Below are 25,889 nucleotides of genomic sequence, written 5' to 3' on the forward strand. Positions count from 1 at the left end.
CCACACAGAGTGTACTCGTGTAGTATCAGTGTTTTGTTATTGCCATAAAGCTAAAAGTCAGTAATAGATTCTGTAGGCCACCCCATCTTGCATTCATCACACACTGTACGAGAACTTCCTAAACTAAACTTGCATGTCTTTTGAAACACAAAATTTATGGTTTCTGTATTTAATGACGACGCAATCTTTCTCGCCCACCGATTCTTTACTGCCACCATGTTGGTATTACTGTTTTAGATAATTATATGAAGTCCAAAGGGGTCCCGTGTGGGGTGATGATCCTGAGAAAGCCTGTCAACTGTTTCAAAATTTATTAGGAGGACAACACACCAGCAAAGGAACACATGGATATGTTGGTAACATAGGCCTATCTTTCATTTCAAAAAAAGGAAAGTAAACTAAAGAGTTCTATTAAAATTTAATGTTCGTCTTATGCATTGTGAAGGAATGTTAGGTCGTTATCAAAGACGTCATGAATACGTTTTAACTTCAAGAAATTCGGCACTTTGATTGTCTGGGCGCGTCCGACCACGTCAATTGGAGTTCGGCTCAGGTTCTGGTTGATCGTGCAGGACGGTGCTTCAAATTCAAGGCTTTAGAATTTTAAGCGCATCTCCACGTACGTAAAACCTGTCCCAGACCTTATTGCGTCATAACTTACCGTGGAACAGATGCGTATTCGTATAAAAATAATGCGTCCCAAATAAATACACAAGGAGTCTGTATAGCACTTACTACAAGGTTTAATTGTCGGCCGAACGCTGAGAGAAAAGATTTCAGTCTCGTATTAGGACATGGACACATCACCAGGACGGATGGTTATATTCTTCTGTCGCCCCGAATTCTGGGACGTCTGCCATGGGGTGAGTCCTATGTAGATTAAGTTTTTTTCCTTGCCACTACAGCCCTAGTGGGTCTAGGCCTACCTCCATGAAATTCTCCGTTCACTTCGTTTTCTTTTCCTAGATCTTACACATTCGGTAGGACTCCTTGGGCGGGTGATCAGCTCGTCGCAAAGCCTCTGCTTGTACACAAACATAGAAAAACGCACACACACAAACTGAACATCCATGCCCTGAGTGGGATTCTAACCCACGATCCCGGTTTCCAAGCGAGCGAAGACAGCACATGCCTTAGACCGCTCGGCTACCGTGACCGGCTATGTAGATTAAATACTGCTTCAAAATTCTGCGATAGAAAGAGCGATGAAGGGTATAAAGGCAGGAAACGGAAGAATATACCAAGATACAGAGGATTAAACGAAGTAAGCAGATAAAGACGAACAAATAGAGATATAATGAAAGAGAAGAAAATGGGAGAGAATCCAGTAGATAAGGAGAAGCAACAGATGAGCAAATTTATAAAGAAAGGTACAAATAAAGACAGGTAGATAGGTGAGTAGGTAGATAGATGAACTACTCGTAGATAGATTAGATAACTTAAGTAGATTAGGTAAATTAGATAAAGAAAAAATATATCTACTTGCAATGGTTTCATTAACAATAAGATAAATTAAAATTTACAGCAAGGAATACAACATCAGTGCTTCCAGCAGCGATTAAAGTTATTGGGTATTCAACAGAATTATTAATACCAACTTCCGTCTCATCGAAAATTCCGTAGACTACGCCAACTAGAAGGATCTGCATCTTGCATTCATGTCTTTCGATGAAGCCTCTGCTTATGACTTTGTGGAAACCCCTTATATCTATCACGTCCTGTACAGATTTGGTTTTGGTATGACCTTTATTTGAAATATCAGAACTGTGTACTGCAATGCGCAAAGGATGGTCAAGATTAAAGTCACGGTTACTGCTCTCTTCAGATATTCCAGGGGAGTACTGCAGGGACACCCCTTACCAGGCCCACTGTTTACACTTACCATTGAACCCTTCCTTTTAATGTCGGTCTTTGGTTGCCCCTTGTCTGGGGAAGCACCAAAAACCAGGTGTCATGGCAAACGTATCTCTCTCCGGAACACCGTGCTGGCAGGCCTCATGCCTATGGTCTCGTACGGCCGATTCCACAGTTGCTCCCTTTTCTTTCATGCCCTCCAGTATTTTCTCTACTTCAGTCTGCTTGGCTAACGGAGGTTTTGGAAGAGGCTGTCGGATCGAATCGACGTTGCTGGTGTTGACACGGTGGAAAACTCTAGACGGACACCACCTTTTGCGGCTGCTCACTTAGCCTTAAAGCCTCTAAAGTTTGATGTTCCTAAACGTTATTAGGCGCCGCACATGTCGCAGGTTTTCGGCTGCACAGGGTGATGGCTTCCGCCAAGCTAACATCTCTTCGTGGTCGCATTCATAGTTCTGATGTGTACCTCCTGTTGATACTGAACCAACGTCCTTCCTCTTGGGGAGATGAGTTCAACATGGGTTTCATTAAGCTCTTCGCCGCCTGCAGAAAACGTTTCAGCCGCACAATCACCACCTCGCGTCAAACCGATATCTCGTCGCGGCCAGGCGTCAGGAGGGATGGTTTTGGTCGGATTCCGAGACGCCATAATGGGATCTCTTTTTGGCCCAGTCATAGTACATGGCTCTTCAAATCAGGTGCTGTGTCGTAGGCTCACAGAGCGTCCAGTCCTTGGACGAATTGTCTGTGATGTTTGTGACGGAGATCCAAAATCTGTAGCGCGCTCCACCCGTCAGATGTGCAGTACCACTGTTTACGCCGTTGCTAAGCGCCGTGCATTTTTGCTAACGCATCACTTACTACAGAGAAAACCTGTATGTATGAACCCACTCCAACTGTGATTGCTTACACAGTGGAGATGTAGGAGCTTTCACAATCACTTATACAGCATAAGGATCGCTTTTCTTTTCTATCTACGGCCCTATGTATGTATTTATTATGAGAGGGGGTGGGTTTCCCCATGCACTTAGACCAGTTATTGGTCCATTGTGCGTCCGCCTTTGAATTTCTACTGTCGCCATACCCTACCGGTAACGGTGCGTGCCATCAGCCCCCGTAGAGCCAACTAGGTCGGCCCCCGGTACCTTGATGCTTCCCCCATCCACCAGAGGCATTGGAGACTACTTGGGCGGGAAAGGGCCCGTAATTTAGCTCAGAGGTCTCCTAGAGACATGAGGTTCTTTTACGTGCCGTAAATCTACTACACGGGACGCACGGCTTAAAGTCCCTCCCGGAGGACTTGTTCCCTGAATTTTTCCGCCCTTAAAAATTCCACGACCTCCGCCGGGTTTGAACCCGCGTACCTTGAGTCATGAGGTGGGAACGTTACCCCTAGACTACGGAGGCCGCTATCTACGGCCCCTAAGTCCACATTAAGGGGTTCAGAAAAGCGTACCTTATTGGATCTACTTGTAATATCCTGGACGGAAAGGGTGGGGGTCACTGTGGGAGAGGATAGTATAGAAATTAACAAACCTCACCTGTTGGAACGTGTGACCCTGGACAGACTCATTTCGCAATTAAACAGAGTATTGTGCAATACTACTACAAACACACGCCACGCAAAAGAAGCAATACAATTACTAGCTTAGAGTGTTTCATTTCCAAAAGTACTCAAGGGTACTCTAGGTATCGTTACCTGCTATTCTGACTGAAACTTCTCAATATAGTACTTTCAAACATGCCACAAACTCCACCTCCCAAATTCATACCCACTCATAATTCATTATCACCTTCCATTTCTTTTGAACCTATATAATTTCGGTAAGCGAAACAGCTATCACAGTGGTCTCGCAGTCTAAGGCATGAACTGTCTTCGCCCGCTGAGACACATGGTTCGTGGGTTCGAATCCCACTCGAGGCATAGATGTCTGTGTGCGTTTATTCTGTGTTTGTGTTGTCCTGTGTGCGGGTAGAGACCTTGCGATGGGCTGATCACCCGTGCAAGGATTCCTCCCGACTGTGTGTAGATTAAGAATTGAAAAAGCGACCAAGGCCCAACAAAGGGCTGTAGAGACGTAATAGAATAGTTGAAACAGCGATGTTAAATAATCTAGGATCATCCAAGCTTGTTGATGAAGATTTTTTTTAATGTACTCCTTATGAATATTTAATGATCCATGAATGAATCACAAAGGTAATGGCTGGAAAGTGTGTCTCTCACACACTCATTTTGTTTATAGGGCCTGCTTAATGACAGTTATAAAAGTAGTTGGCTAACTAATGATGATGAACCCGAATGTTAAACACAGCCGGTACCGAAACCTGTCATTGGACACGTTCCTGCGCCACTTCCTAACATCTGAGATCCTCACAAGCTGATTCACTGAGATCCAACATATTCCAATGTTCACTTTCCAAATTACTTGCTCATCAAAACTTTGTATGAATTTCTTAAATCTCATATCCTGGTTTCATATCCAGCCCATCGTAACCTCCAAGATTTCGCACCCCTAACATTAGTGCCTTCGAAACCTGGATGACATATACTAATCCGGAGGCTGCGCGTTATGCAATATACTAAATTGTCCACTTACTTGGAGGGATGGAAATTACGCTTATACATGAGCTAAATTGTTTACGGGTCTTCATTCTTTCATGCGTCAGACCGTTTAATTCTATTCGTGCTGCAACGTAAGATGCTTTAGAATTGTAAATGAATAATTCAGGGAGTGATGTCGTAGATCAGGGAGTATCTGATGCTCACATCGCCCTAATTCTGGGGCAAGCGTGCGAAATTACATTTCCCCCTTTTCTTTGCGTATTATAACAGTGTCAGCATTCTAACTCTGTGAGTTCTTAAAATAAACTGCAGCAACAGAGTGAAAGTGTATATTTACTTTCATTGAGAAAGAAGAATGCGTGAATGGAATGTTATGTCCATCCCTAATTGTCAATAGATTTTCCGTCAAGTGCAACAATATATATTTTGATCACTTAATTATCTCATCTGCCTTACATGTTTCGGTTCCAAGGAACCATCTTCAGAGGCACTTATAACAAACCATGAAAACACTGGCGCAGCTCAACATTCACAATATGTAATTATTCGTGGAAACTATTACATATAACGGAGTGTAAAGCACAACACTTCCCAGTATCTTGAATGCAGGTATAGCACTTGCATCTACCCGACCACAAGCTTACACAACTCTGTGCTGACGCCTCCCCCCATTGGGACGATTCACCAAGAAGGAGCCTGAATAATATTTTACTTGAAAGTTTTTTAATTTTTTAACTTTAAATTTTAACGTTGACGACTCGGTTTTGAGGGTGGTCTTTTAGATGCAAGTGCTATACCTGCATTCAAGATACTGGGAAGTGTTGTGCTTTACACTCCGTTATATGTAATAGTTTCCACGAATAATTACATATTGTGAATGTTGAGCTGTGCCAGTGTTTTCATGGTTTGTTATAAGTGCCTCTGAAGATGGTTCCTTGGAACCGAAACATGTAAGGCAGATGAGATAATTAAGTGATCAAAATATATATTGTTGCACTTGACGGAAAATCTATTGACAATTAGTGATTGATAGTGTAACGGACCAAAATGAGACAATTCAAAATTATGTCCATCCATCTTCACGCTACAAGTCGATAACCGCCAACAGAATTAGATGACACAAGCATTATATTTCTTTCCAAGATGAATAACTATCACCTTTTCAAAAAAGACCGTGTATCGTGGATTTAGTTATTTTGGTAACATTGTCCTATTTGTTATTTTTAGCCTTCTATAATACAACAAAAGCTCCGTGGCCTGTAGTCCGCAAGCGAACTATACCGACTGAGCGACCGCCGCTTGTCGGCGAAGTTAGTGCCAACTTTTGCGGATAGAGTGGTCATGTGGTCAGCGCAACGGATCCCCACGGCCGTTAGTCTGATGTAATATAGCACCTTAAATCATACTGAGACAAATGAAACGACTCAAAATGACGATCAGTCCGTTACAAAGTCTATATTGTAGCAGGACAACAGAAAGAAATCTGGACAAACATTTATTCCCAGAGCAAAATTCTAACTTCAGTATTGGAATAGCTACAGACTGTGGCGTGGTTTCAGACTTTTAGTGCAAAGGCAGGTCTTTGGGGGGGGGGGGATATAGTATTTTTGTCAGGCTTTATCACCAGAGGAAAGAGAAACAGTGTTGTGTCATGTTTATAGAGGAGGCGTTTGGTAGGTCGTCTACTGAAATGGCTTGGAGAAAATGAGAATACATATTAATTTTTTCTGATTGATTGTAGTTAGAAAATGAAAGATTTTCAACAGACTAACCAACACTTGGCTATTGGCTAGGATGCTATAATGTAGAATTACATCTAACACTTGTGTTAACAGCTCACCTGATTTATGAATTGGTATAATGAAATATAATTGTCCAAATTGGTTTTCAAAATAGCTAGTTTACTGATTGAATAACATGGTTCAGGGTCTTTCGTGGAAAGTTTATATGTGTTTGCGAAATTCCGTGCTTTTATATACGTTGAAGGTCTACTGCCATGTTCTCAAAAGCCCGTCCTGGACCCTATCTCGATACGGTCGAACCCAATTCATATCTTCACAACTTAGTTCTCTAAGATTTGTATTACTATAATCCTTCCATCTACGCTTAGGTTTTAGAAGTTGTTTCTTCCTGTGATATATTACAATCAAACTTGTGTATAAATTTATGGTACTTCGATGCGTGTTTCATGGGGTTCCCATCTCTTCCTACATTGTCATCAAAATGGAAGCAGTATAAGATCTTGTAGCAACATTTGTGAAAGTCCGCGCTGTGTAATAAACCGGGTGGCTCAGCCAGTATTCTCTCTTATTGTGTGCTGGGCCGCGCCATAGCTCAAAAGGTTAGTCTCTGGCTTCCCACCGCGGAGGCCCGGGTTCGATCCCGGGTTTGGCCTAGTGGGATTTATGGTGGGCAAAATGGCGCTGGGCCGGGTTTTCTCGAAGTACTTCGGTTTCCCCTGCCAATCTTCATTCCACCAAATTCTCCATCATCATAATTATCTGGGGTAGGCTACAGTAGGCCAATCAGTGGCCGCCGTGCCGAATGGACTCAGTAAAAAATACTGTGTGCTGAAAGACTAGAGAATTTGGTTCGATTCCCAGCGGAGGTTTAATTCTTCCTTATAAAAGATTAATTCCGTCCAGCGTGACTGATGAAGTTCTTCTCTCCTCTTTAATATTTTATCCTTAACATGTATAACAACATCAACAGGACGACACTGAAGAATCCTCTTCTCCAAACAACAGAACCACAAGGCGGTAGACTCTCGGCTTCCTTCAAGAGAAGAAATAAAAAGGACACGAACCATTTTGGTTTAAAAATTTTAACAAAATCTTTAAAAGTATTAATTGTAATTTATAAATATTTTAACATATTAGTACAATCCGCTGTAATTGTTAAAAACATTAGATTTTGTACTCATTGTATTGTGATAACATTATATGTGTATATTAATACTCACGAAACATATTGTAATAGTAGTTTCTGATTGTATTGATATCCTTCTGAATATGGTCTGTAAGACCGAAAAATGTTAAGGATAAAATATTAAAAAGGAGATAAAAACTTCATCAGTCACACTGGACGGAAGTAATTAACCTTTCATAATTTTGTTAGTGTGACGGACCAGGATGAAACAAATTAATTGTTCCTATTTGTGCCCCCGTCTATATCTGCCCTGGGGCTCACCCATTCTCCAGCTTCCTGTCCAGTATATACTGGGTGCCCCTTCTTCGGTACTAAATCGGCAGGGGTTTGGCGCTAACCACTCACCTCCATGTAATGTCGAGGCCATGCATCCACAAGAAGGCCAAGGCTCGTAATTGGCTGTAGTGCCAATCCTCTGCTTTTTATCGTGTTATGTAATATCCGTTTCAGTATTGCTACATCTCTCTTATGTTTTCGTATTTTCCTGTCATTGTTCTTGAGCATCCTTAGTCTTTGTTCTTCTCCCAAAATGAAGTTCTGCATCCTTGCAGCAAAATTAGGTGTTATAACCTACCTAAATTATCGGTGTGATACCAGAATGCCAAGGTTTAATATCACTAATTCCAACGCCCGCCACTGGGCACGATCCTCATTCAGTTTTATCCCTCCTCCGCCCTGTCAACCTAACCCCAAAACCCGTCTTAATATTATCTTAATACCCTCATGACTTCTCAAGAAACTTTCGAAGAATTTTCCTCATCAGTATTCTACATGCGTAGCTCGGTTCATTAGTTATCTCAGTTAAAACGAACGTTAAAGAAACGTTTCACTCGGCCGCTGTGTTACTATGCTACGTTCAAAAAGCATCAAAACAAAATCTGTATATGTTTCTAAAATTTATTAGTCTACATCATTTATGGATCCTAAAGAAAGTGCCATTACCACTGATTCTTTCACCCTTCCACCATTTTGTTACTAACTCTTGTAGGTATTATGACGTTGGGCCGGTCAAAGTGGCCGCGCGATCTAAGGCCTGAACAGTCTTCGCCTGCTCGAACACTGGGCTCATGGCTTCGACTCCCACTAAAGGCATGGATGTCTGTATGCGTTTATTCTGTGTTTGTATTGTTCTGTATATACGTAGAGGCCTTGCGACAGACTGATCTCCCATCCAAGGAGTCTTACCGACTGTGCGTATGATTAAGGAATTGAAAAGCGGCCAAAGCCCAACAATGGAATGTAGACCCATAGATAAATGGCATAACGTTCATGCCAAGTTTCATGAACGTGATCAACTTGTTCAAAAGCTGACATGGCGGATACATGGGTACACACATACACAGACAACAAGCTGATCTCATGGGCATATTTTGTTTCGTAAGAAAGGAAAATATGTTAACAATGGACTATGACGATTTGATATTGGTTCAACTAACTTGAGGTAAAATCCAATGAAGGGGCTTCTTCACACTAAGCCAAGAAAATCTTGGATTGCATTGCAACGTATTACATGTACTATGTAATAAATTAGAATCCCGTTCTTCTTAACTCTGTACCTGACAGTGGTAACTAAATCTACCGCTTACTTTATCACTGAAAAATCTGAATTTTTTCCAGAAGAGTGTTTATAAGTTTCGCATATTCTCGGAATAAAGAGTGACTTCCTCAACGCCCCGTAACAGCATCAACTAGCTACTTCTTATGTTTACATTAAATCCATGCTTCAAGAAGTTAAAGATAAGTGGTTTTCGGTTTACACCGGTTTAGATACGCTTTAGGTCGTATCTTATCTTTTACGTGAACAGATTTTTCTTCGAAAAGTGGGAAAGTAGCAAGAGAATTGGGAAAATTACATAATAATAAGCTTTATAATTTTCTCTCGTCTAATGTTGATAAAGAGATTAAATCAAATAAGATAAGACGGAAACGTGACGCGCTCGGGGAAGATGAGATGTACATCCAGAATATTAACACCGCAGGAAAACCTCAAGGGAAACGATCACTTGGAGATATATGCGTAGATAGGAGGATGAATGAATGTATAAAGGGTGGGCCTTCTTGGCCCTTGCACTGCCATCACAGTGATCTATTGTACCTGGTAGATAGGAGGATAATATTAAAGTGAATATTAGAAAAATCGGTCTTGACTTTGTGGATTCCATTCATGTGGTTCAGGAGAGGCTCCAATGGCTGGCCCTTATAAACACTGTAATGGACCCTAGGCGTTCATAAAGGCTGAAAAGTTATTAGCCAGTTGAATACTAAGGAAATAATTATTTTAATTTGTTCAATTTAGGCTACGTAAATTTTCTGCTATTGTGATGTTAGTAGCTTTGGAGTAATGCGATGCGAGCGCTACCTGTTGATGCTTTCCCTAAGCTGTCTTCTGCTGCATATCGAATCTCTCTCTCTGTCTCTCTGAAGGAGGTCCCTTAACGTGTGTATCCCCACCGATCGAAAGTATGACGACCGCCGGCTTGTCCGTCTGTCGGTCTGTCTGTCAGGTTGGCTAGCTCCCTACGTCATTTCTCTCAGTGTTACACATCTAAGTTCGAGAATCAGTCGTGTGTGTATGTGTGCTGGAGGAGTCAAACCGGTCACTTTCAGTAGTGACACACAATTTATTAGTGTCATTCCGTGTGTACTATTTTTTTTTGTTAACTTTCTCATGCGGGCACGCGTAAGTAAAAAAAAAAAGAGAACATCCATTAAAAGTAGGAAGAAATAGTAATAATATGGTATTAGATGTGGCAATGATCAGAAGAGAACTCTGTAAAAGTGAAACTAAGCAATGATAATTATTTTCGACGCATATTTGTTAACCTTTAAAACTATATTAAGAAAAATGCTGTACAGAGCGGTTTCAGATAGACATGTTTAAAATATGTTTATGACCACTATTTACTCAACAGTTTTAAGTATGAGAGAAAGTTTAGTGTTTTAGCGACGTGTCGTTTCAAAACGCTATGAATTTATTTATCAGGCTCTTGTAACATGCACGCAGACCCAGCCGTCATCAGCTGACTGAAGGTCGTCAAAGTGTTAGGTACTAGATGGGTCTGACTACAAACTAGTGGGTGTATTGAAATGGACATTGCTTTGAGTTTGCCCGATTATAAACAGAGGAGCTGGTACGAAGTGATACAACAGACCGGCGCTATATCTGAATCTAGAGCGACTCTCGGTCATAATGTCAGTGTGGAAGTGAAAACGGCAAATTAAAAGTGAATGATGTAACGGCTGAAGATTTGGCGTGTTTTGTTCAACGCCAGTGACGGGAACGACAGTAGATCTATATATAAAACACCTTTTAGAATTCTCGTGTCTGCCGAAGGTCTCGGTCCGGCGATTAGCACACTTGCACTCCTGCTGCGTACTCGGAAGGTCCGAGTTCAAATCTCGGCCTTGAGTTTAGCCGTCCTGAGAGTTCACGTGGTTTTCCCCCAGTTCATATAGACAAATACCGACATTTTACATATAGTTGGCTTCGGCTGCTTCCTTTCACGTCATTTGCAATTCATTATTCAATAATATTCATTTTAATTTGACGCTGTACAACCTGAGTTGCATGTACCGTTTTTTTAAATCAACCAGGAATAAAATAATTACGTAACGCACTGCGACAATCGGTGTGGATGTATTAATTGGGCATGTTACAGCTAGTAGCTTTAAATAGAACCGAAATGAATCGGCAAGTAGTGGGTTAGGTAGGCTACAGCACTGCGTTACGTCTAGTGCTTGTAAATAAACCGGAAATTGATAGCCAGGCACATGTTCAGCCCCCTGTTTATGTTCTAATAATTACAATAATAATAAGTAAAATGAGTAAAGTAAAGCTATCCCTGTAACTGGCCGTGAAGGCCCATAGGATTGTGATACGTCAAGGGTCCCACATTTTCTAGACACTCGGCTCACAGATGGCGGTAAGGTTGTCAGCCTTACGCGCCGCCCGCGCTCTACTCCCCAGGAAAATTATTTAATTAATTCCTGGTACTCATTTCTGTTAGAGGCTGAATCGATCCCAGGGCCATAGAGCGTCTGGAAGTATTAGGTCAATTGAAAAAAATCCAATGACCTCGTCGGGACTTGTACCAGCGACCTTCCGGCTTCAATAATAATAAGTTCTTTATATTTCTTATTTACATGCCGAGCTCAACAGCCAATGCCCAAATAATAATAATAATAATAATAATAATATAAGCTTCTATTTACGTGCTAGTTCAGCAACGAAGATGATGTAATTGCTCTAACCTATGTTTATGATAATGATAATAGTTAAATTCTTTACTCAAATGCGCGCTTACACAACAGCCCAAAGGTCGATTATAAAGTTCGCACGAGCAAAGGAAGGAAACGAAAAAACACAAACAAAAGACAAAACAAGGCAACTTGTATTATTTAGACAATATTAAAAATTCAGTAAGTGTAATCACGTCAATCGTTATGCGGTGAGAAAAATTATATATACATATATTTATAGTAAATAAAATTAATGTTTAGCCGGTCACGGTAGCCGAGCGGTCTAAGGCATGCACTGTCTTCGCTCGCTCGGAAGCCGGGATCGTGGGTTCGAATCCCACTCAGGGCATGGATGTTTGTGTGCGTTTTTCTGTGTTTGTCTACAAGTAGAGGCCTTGCGACGAGCTGATCACTCGCCCAAGGCGTCCTACCGAATGTGTAAGAACTAGAAAAACCCGAAGTGAACGGAGAAGTTCATGGAGGTAGGCCTAGGCCCACTGGGGCTGTAGTACCAAGGAAAAAAAGAAATTAATGTTTTAATAATTAAGAAAATCCCAATATAAAGTGTGATTAAACGGTAATAATAATATCATGATTTCTGTCCTTTTGATAAAGCGCTTACCAACAGTAGATACGTATGCCATATCAGGCTAGCACTATAAATATATGCATAACTAAGAATGAGAAAAAATCAATTAAAGTAACGTGTTAAAACATATAGAATCAAGAAAAGAGAAAGTATCTTCAAGGGAAGTAATGTTTCTAGTGAAAATATCTAAAATAGTTTTGCAGCGGTGGAATGCCTACATCGGGAAACATCACTGGCATTAAAAGTAGGAAGATCCCTAATTCATTTACGTGTACATACAGACAATTGTAGCGGTAGGAGAACTGTAGTTAAATTTGTCTTTGAAAATGTTAGTATCTAGACGTGGCGTCTCCAGTAATGTACTCTAAATTATAATTATAAATGATTCGAAATGGAATCATAATCAGGAGGAAAGACCGACTGAATTAATCTGTTATAACATAAACTTGCTTGTTTTGCGTGTTTATAACGGTTCATTAGAACGTGCCAAGTGTCTGTTTCAGGCAACAGAAGCATACCAGAACTTTAACCAGTTAAAGACAATAAAGAAAACTGCTCGTGGAAAAAGGCCTTTGAAATTCAACGAGGTGTAATATCTTTTCGTACGATCTATCTCCGCCCACTTTTCTTCGTTTATCCCTGTAGCTCATTTTGATATATCTTTATCTTTCAGGTGGCATAGTCTCGAACACAGAGCTACCGCCTGCTTAAGTACACGAACACTGTTAGGGCGTGAGAACAACATACCAGACTCACGCAATTTGGTATCACACATAAGTTTTTATAAAGTGGGTGTTTTCATATATAAAGTTTGTCGAGAGAAGACATCATATGTGATGAAACGAATAAGCCCCAAGAACTTTAATTACGTCCAACCAGCATGACAATGAAAATAAAACTTACTTATCTAACGTAAAGAGTCGGTATAGCGACTGGCTACGGACTGGACGACCGAGAAGTCGGAGTTCGAGTCTCGATAGGTGTAAGAAGTTTCTCTTCTCCATGTCGTCCAAACCGACTTTGGGGCCCACCCAGCGTCCTATTCACTGGGTGCTGGGGACCCTTTCCCTGGGTGTAAAGCAACCGGGGCGTGAAACTGAGTACTCAGCTGCAACTATTGCAGAGATCAAGGAAATGTGGATCTATACATCCACTCCCCCACACACCTTCATGGCGTAGTGCTTAATTGGTAAAGCATAGGCACAACATTACTTTTTTTTATCAAACATAACGTCGAGATTGGTTGCCCACGAATAATATATCAGTACTGCGATTATTAATATATGTATTATTATTTTTAAAAGTAAAAGCGGTTATAAGGATCTTAAGTTTACTTTCACGTAGTTTATCCGTATTAGTTGGTATATAAAACAGATTCATGCAGAACGTTGCGGAATATTGTATGGCGCTCATGGTTTATAACTGACCGGGTCCGGATTCGATGCTAGAAACGGAGGTCTGCCATCATGACGGCAACGTTCTGTAGTTTTACTTATATCCTCCAGGCCGATGTTTCCTATTCGCGTTTTACAGTCCTAACCCGTACAGATAATAAAAGAATTGTAAATAAACCAAGAAACGATAAATAACACAGAGTTTGTAAGATTTGAGCTTTTCACGGCGGTGACTATGAAGAAAACAGTCTTCTGTGTTGTGGCACCGTGTAGATGTGGTCTGCAGTCTGCTTGTACCGGTTCTCACGGTCTCTTCGCTTGCGGATTTTCTTATTTTTCCTTCTACCCTGAAGATGGAGGCGATACGTTCCTCCGAAACGTCGGTTAACACCACATCTACACGGTGCTACATCCCAGAAGACTGCTTTCTTCAACACAGAGTTTGTTTCAGTAATTAATTTTAAGTAATGTAAGAATTGAAAATAGGTTTGATATATTCGTAACATTCAGTCATAAGCAAGAGAACACGGCGTATTTCGTTGACATAGACGTGCCGTTAAAGGATATGAGTATAAAACGTTGTAACAAGGTAAGAGAAGAAGAGATTCAGTGCAAGGCGTTAAAGGTGTTTGGTAGCAAAATGAATTCTGAATTGTCCTTAGTTTTACAGGTGTCGGAGAAGTCTCGGAGGATATCTACGTATCGAAAGATTCTCTCATTCAGGGATATTTGCATTTCGAAATATTCTTGTTGGATCATATATACGTATCGAAAAATTATCTCATCCAGGGATATTTGCATTTCGAAATATTCTTGTTGGATCATATATACGTATCGAAAAATTATCTCATCCAGGGATATTTGCATTTCGAAATATTCTCGTTGGAGGATAGCTGCATATCGAAAGATTTTTTTTTCGTTGGAGGATATCTACGTACTGAGACACTCTCTCGAAGAATTATCCCATTTTAGGATATCTCCGTGACGTAAAATTTTCTTTTTAAGGGATATCTACTTGACGAAAAATAATATCGCTGGAGCATATCCACGGACGTAAAGATTATGTTGGATATTTAAGTCTCGAGTGATGCTCTCGTTGGAAATGTGTGGCACCCATGACAGTGTTTCGCCATCCCCTTTTTAAGGTAGCCGCTAATTGTTTATATGATCACTGGTACGATGTTCTCTGTCACGTGCTCAGTTTAACAGTTGCTGCCACTTTTTGGTCCAAAACTTTTTAGATGATAAATTGGTCGGCATGGATCATACATATCGGAATAATATTGTTTATACAATAATATACCAGATTAAATGAGGCCATAATATGGAAATAGATATCTATGTAGCTCTAAATTAGTAATATGACATTTAATTTGTGGCAGATACAGGGCAAATGACTTGCACATTCGGCACATCTTAGTCCAATGCTATTTGGGACAAAGTTCGACACATTCTTGTTTGCGTGGCATTTGCAAGTCGTCATATGACGTTAGAATCGGATTTTTCTCATATAAGTTATCAGTTTTTGTACAAAGTCAACATAAATGAATGAACTCCAGCTCTTTGAGAGCCCATTAGCGAGCTGCCTGTGTCAATTTGTCCCCTGATTCAGCAACAAACGTAAATAGATTTCAAAATGAGAATTAATAGTTTTATTAAAGCTGTATGAATGTCTTGACAGTACGGCCATGCCGTAGGTTGAGTGGTTAGTCACTGGTTTACCACCGCGGCGGCTCGGGTTCGTTCCCAAGTCAGAACACGTGAAATTTGTCACGGACAGAGTGACATTGGCGCGGGTTTTCGCCGAGAACTTCAGTTTCCACTGCTAGTTCTTACTCATTAACTGCCCCACATTCATAATAATCGACGTTATGTAGTCTCGATGCCGACAGGGTCGTTAAATAACCTACTTAAAGAATTATGGCAGTAGATACTTCCCATCTTGGTACGTAGGAGAATTTCCCACATTCAATAATAATGTCATGTTCATGATGGAAACTTGGGAAGTGGGATTGAAAATAGACAGAAATTGTGCACGAGTTAAGTTCTTTGACATGTAAAGAAAGTTTTCTTGTTTAGAAAAATGGAAAATAAGATTGTGGCAGTGCAGACTATTTTAGTACAAAGTGTACGTGTTTAGTACGTTAACAGAACGAAAGGTAATTAGATGAGGGGCGATACTTACACATTTCTAGGGGGAAAAAATACAGCTTCTCTGCTACAAACGTGAGCCGGTTAAAGTTCAGGGAAATGATCGCTGTTATTTTGAGAAAGAGACGAGACAGTAGTACGCCCTGTGGTTAATCTTTCTCTGTCTGGTTTGTATTGAACCTTGACTTCCGACAGTCGCCCTTAAGATGGCTTTTGTTGAACTTCCCTTGATGAAATTTATGATTTTAATGGTTGTTTGATTAGTGTATGAAGTCCTCTCCCTCACACCTAGAGGAAGAACAGACATTAAGTTAGGTTTATAAAGGTGTGCTGGGAAGAATATTAGGAGGCATACCCTTGCCCACTGAAGGGTTAATACGGTAGGTATTGCCGAGGTTCTGCATAGCCTGCGTTTATGTTGAAATTTGCAGCAATAGATTTACCAAAACAATGGGTTAATAAGATTAACACTCCGTGGCCTGTAGTCCGCAAGCGAACTATACCGACCGAGCGACCGCCGCTTGTCGGCGAAGTTAGTGTCAACATTTTCGGATAGAGGGTGTCACATTGTTAGAGCAACGGATCCCACTGACGTTAATCACGGTTTTATAGACCGGAGCCGCTATTTCCTTGAAATAGCTCCTCAGTTATCCTCCGAAGGCTGAGTGAACCCCGTTCCAGACCCAACTACTTCTCAGAGAATCTGGTAGCGCCTGGAATCGAACCTGGAACCTCTGGATCTGTAGCCAGAAAATCTTACCACTAGACCACAGAGGCGGTCCTTAAATAGCGATTGCTTTAGAGAAATGCTGATATGTCCAATTTGTTTGTTTTCTCCGTAAAACTGTTGTAAATTGAACATTTTAAAACTTCTCAAAAAGCATCTCATGCACAAAATTAATTTATATAAGGAAAACCGTGTTTGCCTCTCTTCAGCCATTAATTATTTTGCCAAGAATATACTTTATAAGTATGTCTGGTTAACATTTCTACCAATAAATATACAGTAGATTTGTATCTACAATAAACGATTCTTAAAAACACTTACGAATATGAAGTCACGAAGAATGCCTTTGGAAAGTCTGTTATAGAACTGGAGTACGCATCTTCACTGTTTAGGAGCGACTCTTTGGTGTTTCTCTAAGATCTATCTTAATGTTATCCATAATTATATATGCATTTCTCGTTTCCTCCATGGAGGCTACATCTCCTTCCTCTATAATCCTGCAGATTTCGTCACCAAATTATTTGAACACTCTTTCGGACAGCAACTGTTCCCAGTCCGCTAACGCAGCAATAGCAGTCGCCGTCGATTTCATGGGAATATTTGACTTGTCATGAAAGTAATATTATGGGGAATTAATCGGCGGTCCCTGCAGGCCTTCTATTGCGTCACGATTTGGCTTTACTGTCCACAGACCATTGGCGTTTATTGTAACAACAGAACCAATTAACAGAAATGGGTCATTGAACAGTGCTGTTTTTTTTTTAATCCAGCTTAACACACTCGTGTAGGCGCGTGCAGTAAACAGCCCAAAAGCTCATTAATCGGGGGCCAGTTGGTAGTTCGCTTCGACAGTGTGTAAAAGTACGTAACGACTTAGATTGCAGCTTCCTTTTCTACGCCGCTATTCCGTCTTCCGTTTCGTAGAACATAACTTTGCTGAATGTCCATTTTTATACTCCTCTCTTTTAATTTCGTCTTTCTTGTCCTTCCTCCGGGGGGGGGGTTAAAGGAGGCCGGTACGTAAGGCTGACAACCTCACCGCCATATGTGAGCCGATTGTCTAGAGAAAATGTGGGAGCCTCGACGTCTCACAACCCTATGGGTCGCCACGGCTTGTTACAGGGATAGATTTATCTTTTACCTACCTCCTCTAGTTCATATTCTTCTTTATGTTCTACTCGCCTAGTCTTTTCTATTTTCATTCCTTTCTACTTCTCCCGTTCCTATTTTCATTCATTTCTTTTTTCTTATTTTCTCGTCTTCACCTTCCTCTTCCTACCTCTTTGTTCTTCTCCTTTCATTCATTTATCCTCTTTCAGTTCATCTTTTCGCCGTTCATTTCTCGCTCTTTTTTCTCATATTTATCACTCTCCTCGTCCTCGTCTTTAACTTCTTACCTCTCTTTTAATTATTTTCTTAATTCTGTCTGCATACGTCTGTATATACTGGATATGTTTCTTCCCTTTCCGTTTCCTCTTATTCTGACAGTATTTTCTTATTCCTCGTCCACTTCTCATGGGCCCCTTTGACGTTTTATTGCCCTTTCTTGTAGAGTGTCGACGTCCGCTGCGTCTTCTCACCTCTTCTGATAGTGCTCCCTGTCGTTAAAAATCCCACAGTCATTTTAGAAACCTTTAACCTTCCGTATCTGTTCATGTTTCCTCCACTTACCTTTTTTTATTATATTTATGATTGGCACTACAGCCCCAGTGGGCCTAGGCCTACCTCCATGAACGTCTCCGTTCACTTCGGCTTTTCTAGAACTTACACATTCGGTAGAGTCCTTGGGCGGGTGATCAGCTGGTCTCAAGGCCTCTACCTGTACACAAACACAGAAAAACGCACACACACAGATTAAACATCCATGCCCTGAGTGGGATTCGAACCCACGATCCCGGTTTCCAAGAGAGGGAAAACAGTACATGTCTTAGACCGCTCGGCTACCGTACCGGCCCACTTACCTCTAGTCTTCAAAAAACCAGAATCCTCTCCCATCTCACTCCTCATCTTGCAAATTTTAGACCCATTCTTATGTTATGTACATGGAAATTCCAAGTCTCAATTTTTGGCGATATTAAACTTATTTCGACGAGGTCGGATATGTCGAAGCATGAGGTGAAGACGGTACTTGCGATTCATCGACAAATATTTGGAATAGTTTATTGAATTTTATTAAGTACAACCAGAGAAACATTACAGAAGTCGATGTTGGTTTTCTGTATTTTCATATAGACGTTAATTGGATTTCTTCCGGCGTATCCAAGATAAGAGATAATGACGTCGGAATGAAAGGGCCGACGGACCGCCCCTCATTCCAAAGATCGTAATTTTATCAACTCCTTTTATTTTACTGCAGACTTGCAACTTACAATGTCCATAATAAACTTATTCTCTTGGTAAAATAACTGTCCCGTCAGACGAGCCTCAGCGCCGTAAGTACCACGTTGTAGCACATGAGCGATTTTGTAGTATAACTTCCCATATTTCTGAACCAATTTCAATATCGGTCATTACGTTTTAAATGTCTCATAACTAGAACATAATACAAAATTATAAGATGGGAATTCGTATTGTAATAACCAGACCGCCTCTGTGGCCTAGTGGTCAGAGTTGCTGGCTACAATTTCAGATGTCTCGCGTTCGATTCCCGGCGCTACCAGTTTTTGTGAGAAGCGGTGGGTTTGGAACGGGGTCCACTCACCCTCGTGAGGATAACTGAGGAGCTATTTCAAGGAAATAACGGCTTCGGTCTACAAAACCGAAATTAACGACCGTGGGGATCCGTTGCGCTGACCACGCGACATCATCTATCCGCAAAGGTTGACACTAACTTCGCGGACAAGAGACGGTCGCTCTGTCGGTATAGTTCGCTTGTGGACTACAGACCACGGAGTTATTGTATTAACCAACTAACGACGTGGTCATGTGTGTGTGTGTGCTTTGAGCAGTTGAATGGTCTTTCAACCGGTTAAGAATTTATGCTTTTATGGAATCCTGATTTTCGACACCGTATTCGTAAACTGTCTCCACTTGATCCTACCCTGAAGCAACTGAATGCAGTCCACGTGTTGGCAACGTATTTCTCCAAAATTAATTTTAGTGTTATGCGTTCATCTTCTGGCATGTTAACGCCAGGTTTCGTTACAGATACCTTTCTGTTTGAGCCTTTATTTTCGGCACTCGCCCCCGAAACCGTTTACATTGAAACGTGATGTCTGACAACCCCCATCGAGCGGGATTTTGTTGAATCTCCCTTGTAGAAAATGATAGTTCTGCAAGTTAGTCCATATGAATACGAAATCGATTCTCATACAAAGGCAAGGTCAGCAATTAATTTCATCTTATAACAAAGCGATGTTTAAAATACTTCGAGGCACATATCAAGACGGTAGTGAAAAACATATACCATGACGATAATTATATTTGATATACCTTTTTTTTTATTGCTAGTGCGGTGGGACTAAGTCCCTTGTACTGCGGCCACTTCTGGCCTATTGTACCAGCCCCAGATGATAGGTGAGGGTGATTGTGGAGAAATTGGTGGAATGAAGATTGGCAGGGGAAACCGAAGTATTCGGAGAAAACCTGCCTCAGCGCCAATTTATCCACCACAAATCCCACTTGACCAGACCCGGGATCGAACCCAGGCCGCCGCGGTGAGAAACCAGCGACGAACCGCTTGAGCTATGGCGCGGCCTTGATATGCCTTACGTACTACTTTTGAAACTGACTAAACTGAGAAAGGGAAGATAGAATGAAAATGTACGCTAGAAAAGTATGTTATGGAATATTAACTCTATTGAAATAACTGGTGATAAGACACAGTGACTGCCTTTTTCATGCTGGATTAATCTCGGGAATAAGTAACATTTCCATATAGCTACAGGCGATATACGTGAATTACGATGCGAGTTTTAATGAGAACAATTTGTTCATTCGCCTTGTCATTTTGCAGGGCGTGTGCCTTCAGCAGTATTACTGACAGCGTTGCATTGTTGAACTCGAGCATGTAACAGGCAGCTAGCTACTTCTGTTCTCTCAGTAACGATAATATTATGTGTGGTCTCTATGAGGAACCGTCTGCAGAAGGCGTTTCCGGCTCGAACTTAAAATTGCATGCTTATTGAAGTCAGGCGCTTCTGCTGTAATTGCTGGTAAAAACTTGAGCCACTAGCACCGAGTAATGCAGACCTCAAACACGCGCAGATCTTTGTTGCAATAGTGACTCTTCTTCTTATTCTTTTTCTTCTTCTATTCCTGTTGCTCCCACTTGGATCATAGGGCATCCGTGAAACGCCTCGTTTCGCTTCAGTTTCTTAATCTAAGACAGTCGATAGGACTCCTTGGACGGAGGATCAGTTCGTCGCAAGGCCTCTACCTAACACACACAGAATAAACACAGACATCCATGCCTTTAGTGGGATTCGAACCCATGATCCCAGTGTTCGAACGGACGAAGACATTTCATGCTTTAAACTGCACGGCCACTGTAATCGGCGTAGTGACTCTACAGTGACTTATTTCTCACTGGCCGACAAAGTAAGTAATTGATTATGTACGTGCCAAGTAACTGCGTAAATGACTAGTTCACTTAACGACTATTAATGGAATAACTAAATAAGTAATAGGCCAGCTGACTGATTAATTAACAGACTTACTAATCGATAAGTGGAGTAACTTGTCGGACTGAATCAAGTAACGGACTAATTGACTTTTCGACTGACTTACTAAGTAATCGACTGAAATTTTATAAAAATTTAACTTACCAGTCATGTTAGAAAGTATTTCAAGAAGAATTCAGGCACTTTTAAGTACGGAATTCCATGTTATGGTACTAGCAGTATTCGTCACTGTCACATAAATATGTCTGTATCATTTACTGAACCAGTTCAGCCTTAAGCCATTTTCTAATTTCGGAGAATCACCCCTGCCTAATACTGACATCATAGAATTCATTGATACACGTGATTATCTCCACGCTCCTTCATAGGCCTGTAGAGCCGGAGCATTGTCTTTATTTCTTACCCTTGACCCAATTACATGGTTAGAGGTCTCTACGTCCCAGCTGTCGGCATATCTTTATTTTTTTTCTTTTTTTTTTTTGCCCCATAATTTACAGTGAAGAAATGTGTCAGTCGAAAAAATCCCGCTCCCCTACTGCATGCCACCCGGTACAGTTAGATAAACGAAACGTGCAACCTTGTCCTGCACACAAAGTTGACGAAGACTTCGAACTATTCACTCACTCATGGAGCTGAGCCCTTCTTGAGAAGCCGCCAATTGTGCAGGAACTCGAGGATTTCCCAGCATTTCATGGAACCCAAAGCTTCACTACCGTGTTCACCTCCACTGGTCCCTATCCTGAGCAAGATCAATCCAAACAATACCATCCCATCCCTCTAAGATCCATTTTAGTATTGTCCACCCACTTACGTCTTGGTCTTCCTAGTGGTCTCTTTCCTTCTGGCTTTCCCAACAATATCCTATATGCATTCCTGTTTTCCCCAATTCGTGCTGCATGCCACTATCAGTAGTTTGAAATGCAGCCGAAGTATACTGGGATCTACAGAAGCACCTGACTCTGATATGCAACAGTAATGAGACGATTCGACTGTCAGATGAACCGTAACACTTGTCATACCACAGTGAGACGCAAAGAAATTATGGGCGGAACATGAAGCAATCATCAGGTATGCAACGGACACATTCAGGAAGATGACGTGGGAAGATATTGCTTGGACTAATAGGTTAGGTTTATTTCCCAATTATATTAATTTTATTGCCGCTATAATACAACTTGCCGGTCACGGTAGCCGAGCGGTCTAAGGGGTGTACTGTCTTCGCTCGCTTGGAAACCCGGATCGTGGGTTCGAATCCCACTCAGGGCATGGATGTTTATTTTGTGTGTGTGCGTTTTTCTGTGTTTGTGTACAGGTAGAGGCCTTGCGACGAGCTGATGACCCGCCCAAGGAGTCCTACCGAATGTGTCAGATCTAGAAAAACCGAAGTGAACGGAGAAGTTCAGAGAGATAGGCCTAGGCCCACTGGGGCTGTAGTGCCAAGGAAAAAAAATAATACAACTTATCACCGTGCTATAAGTTTTGTTCCCCAGTTGATCGAGAAATCCTCTTGCATGGATAGGACCCACTGTACAATTACACCCCATTTCTCTAAGTAATATTACAATATTATGTATAGGTGGGTGAACAATATTAAAATGTAAGATTTGAGGTTTTCACGGCGGTGACTATGAAGAAAGCAGTCTTCTGGGATGTGGCACCGTGTAGATGTGGTGTTAACCGACGTTTCAGAGGAACGTATCGCCTCCATCTTCAGGGTAGAAGGAAAAATAAGAAATCCGCAAGCGAAGAGACCGTGAGTACCGGTACAAGCAGACTTGAAGAAGTTCCTCTGAAACGTCGGTTAACACCACATCTACACAGTGCCACATCCCAGAAGACTGTTTTCTTCTTAATATTAAAATGGATCTCAGAGAGATAGGATGGGATGGAATGGTATGGATTGGATTGATCTTGCTCAGAATAAGAACCACTGGGGCTTTTGTGAACACGGTAATGAAACTACGGGTTCCATGAAATGCTGGTAAGTTCTTGAGTAGCTGCACAATTGGCAACATCTCAAGAAGGGCTCAGTTCCTCAACCCCAGTCATGTTAACAATATTATTTCCCCGTCTACGCTTATGTCTATGGTCTGTTGAAGTTTTCAATTCCTAGTTTTTCTGGTGTTTGCTACTCATCTGATTATTTAATTTGTGGCGGCGACAGTACGTCGTTATGCAATATGCGCTTCCTTTGACCGCTGTGCCCGTGGAATGTTGTTAGTTCGGGCAGCAGCTCAACGTTTATGTAAGGCGGAAACTGTGGGACGGAAGGCCTGGAGGAAGAATCGCCTCTTCATAGATACAGACTAAAATACTCACATATATTGAAGAAAGCAGTCGTCTGAGATTTGGCACCGTGTATATGTGGTGTTAACCGGTAAAAGCTTTTACCGGTTCTCACGGTCTCTTCGCTTGCGGATTGCTTATATTTTTCCTTCTACCCTGAAGATGGAGGCGATACGTTCCTCCGAAACGTCGGTTAACACCACATATACACGGTGCCAAATCCCAGAAGACTGCTTTCTTCATAGTCACCGCCGTGAAAGCCTCAAATCTTACATATATTGTCTTGCGGATTCGAAAATCTAAACCCAGATTCTTTTGAGCATATTAAATCTCTCAAAAGTGTAAACAGTGGGTACTAAATTCTTAATGAATATCTTGATGGAATTCAAAAGTGTTTCTGCGAGATATATGAATTGAACCGCCAGTAAAATTATCATGTCTACATGATGTGTCAGTGTGTCTCTCCCTTTACCCTTTGGCCTTGGCCGCTTTTTCAGTTTCCTAATCCTATACACAGTCGATGGGGAGCTGGGATAGCGCAGTCAGTATAGCGACTGTCTACGGGATGGACGACCGAGGGTTCTGAGTTCGAGTTCCGGTTGGGTCAAGAATTTTCTCTCCTCCACGTCGTACAGACCGGCTTTGGGGCCTCTCCAGCCTCCTATCCAATGTTTACCGGGGGGCTCTTTCCCCGGAGGTAAAACGCCTGGGGCCTTGAAGCCGACCATTCACCTCCAACTAGTGTCGAGGTCAAGAAATGTAGATCTGTACATCCATACACCTTCATGGCGTAGTGCTTGATTTGGTAAGCACAGTCGGTAGGACTCCCTGGACGTGGGATCAGCCCGTCGCAAGGCTGCTACCTACACACAGAACAACACAAACAGAATAAACGCACACAGACATCCATGCCTCAAGTTGGATTCGAACCCACGATCCAAGTGCTCGAGCGGGCGAAGACGGGTCATGCCTTAGACCGCTCAGCCACTGTGATCGGCAAAAAGGAATGCCAACAGCACGTGGTGTTCCCAAGCGGTCATCCTACCAAGTACTAACCACGCCCAATGTTGCTTAACTTTGGTGATTGGACGAGAACCGGTGTTTTTTTCAACATGGTGTTGCCGTTGGCAGTGGCTATTTTGTTTGTGGACAATACACTTTGTTGCTGTGTTTGTTCAGTGTATGTGCTATTGATGGTGCCTTCAGTTGTGTCACATTAAGACCAATGATGTACGCAAGAAAGGACATATTCTTTTTCTTGGTGTGAATCGTAATTGAAGGGGAAAGGACACTGATCTTTTGTTACGAAATGTAGAACGTCTGCAATTTCATGGCCATTGGGCCTAACTGTTTCAAGGAAAACATATTGCACCATGGAGGAGCAATGTTGTTTCGTAAGGTCTGTAGAGAATAGTAAATACTTAAATAGCGAGCCACACGAGACGTAACGTTTTCTTTTCTAAGAGTTGCATACAATATGTAGGTCAGTTATATATTGAATATTAACGACACGAAATTGGTGAATTGGTAAAGTACGTTGTATTGGGATGCTGCCAGGAATATGATTACAGTCTGCGATATTGTGACACCATTGCGAGGACAAAAGAGAAGCGCCTGCGATCGAAAAACAAAACATTCGAAAGTCAGAATAGAATTTAATAGGTCGGTTAAGAATTGGTAAAAGAAATATAAGAAGAAATTCTAGGAAGAACGTATGATATCTGTTTTCCTTCAGATGTTTTTATATGAAATAAAAATAGCAAAACTACAACAAATTATTATGCCACTCAGTGACCAATTACTATGCATAACTTCCTGCAGTTTAGATTCTGAACACTGAATTTGTCACATAATGCCTCAACGTTTCACATCGTCGCCATGTGTGTTATTGTTGCATTATTTCATGCAGAATCTGTAGGAACCTCTGCGATATGCTTCGGTACATTTTACACGAATAGTTCCAGTGACTTCATGTATCGTTGTCAAACCGACGATGGCTGAAATTTCGCGTGGCTTTCGTCTTATTTCACGTTCCAAGTGTTACTAAATAATTGTCCTAACAAAAGTTCCGTTCTCTTTAAGAATATTACCACACAAATTTATGGATTTCCTATTATGCGCCACTAGCATAGTACTCACCTTCAGTTCGTGTAGTTATCTTGTTATTGTTGATGGAAATTAAAGTGTAAACAGGTGATGTATCTGGTGGCATGATATTAATACCAGGTTTGATTAAAGTCTGTCCATATTTATTACTGGGGGGGGGACTCACAACGGATAGATATAATAGCATAAGTCCACATTTTCTTACAAACTAATGGCAAGGAAAGTAGTCTAAAAATTGATCATCTTAGAATTGAGAGTGGGTTGGACCATCGGTTAAATCTTTCTGGGCCTGGCTGTTTAATAGCATCACCAGGTGCCTTCTTAGTGTCCTGTTCCAATCGATGTGTAATCTAATATTGATTTTTTGAGTCACTTTATTTTATCAACATGGGAAGTCCATTTGTTTCTTTAGTCAAAAATTTTCGTA

The 25,889-nt window shown here is 41.4% G+C and overlaps 1 protein-coding gene and 1 pseudogene across 4 annotated transcripts in view; one reads left to right on the top strand and one right to left on the bottom strand.

The window, feature by feature from the left end:
* The window catches only part of LOC111870568 (solute carrier organic anion transporter family member 74D), a 261,138-nt gene that overhangs the window by 159,603 nt on the left and 75,646 nt on the right, over nt 1-25,889 (top strand). Inside the window, exon 1 of one of the 4 annotated variants that reach the window (XM_023862956.2) lies at nt 9,815-10,028. The exons of the other annotated variants lie outside the window; for them this stretch is intronic. The gene's annotated coding sequence lies outside the window, so the exon portion shown is untranslated. Of the gene's footprint in view, nt 1-9,814; nt 10,029-25,889 lie in introns of those variants that run through there. 4 annotated transcript variants of the gene reach the window in all.
* LOC111870571 lies at nt 24,364-24,485 on the bottom strand (annotated as a pseudogene).

Source organism: Cryptotermes secundus, unplaced genomic scaffold (assembly GCF_002891405.2).
Source record: "Cryptotermes secundus unplaced genomic scaffold, Csec_1.0 scaffold117, whole genome shotgun sequence".
Classification (NCBI taxonomy): domain Eukaryota; kingdom Metazoa; phylum Arthropoda; class Insecta; order Blattodea; family Kalotermitidae; genus Cryptotermes; species Cryptotermes secundus.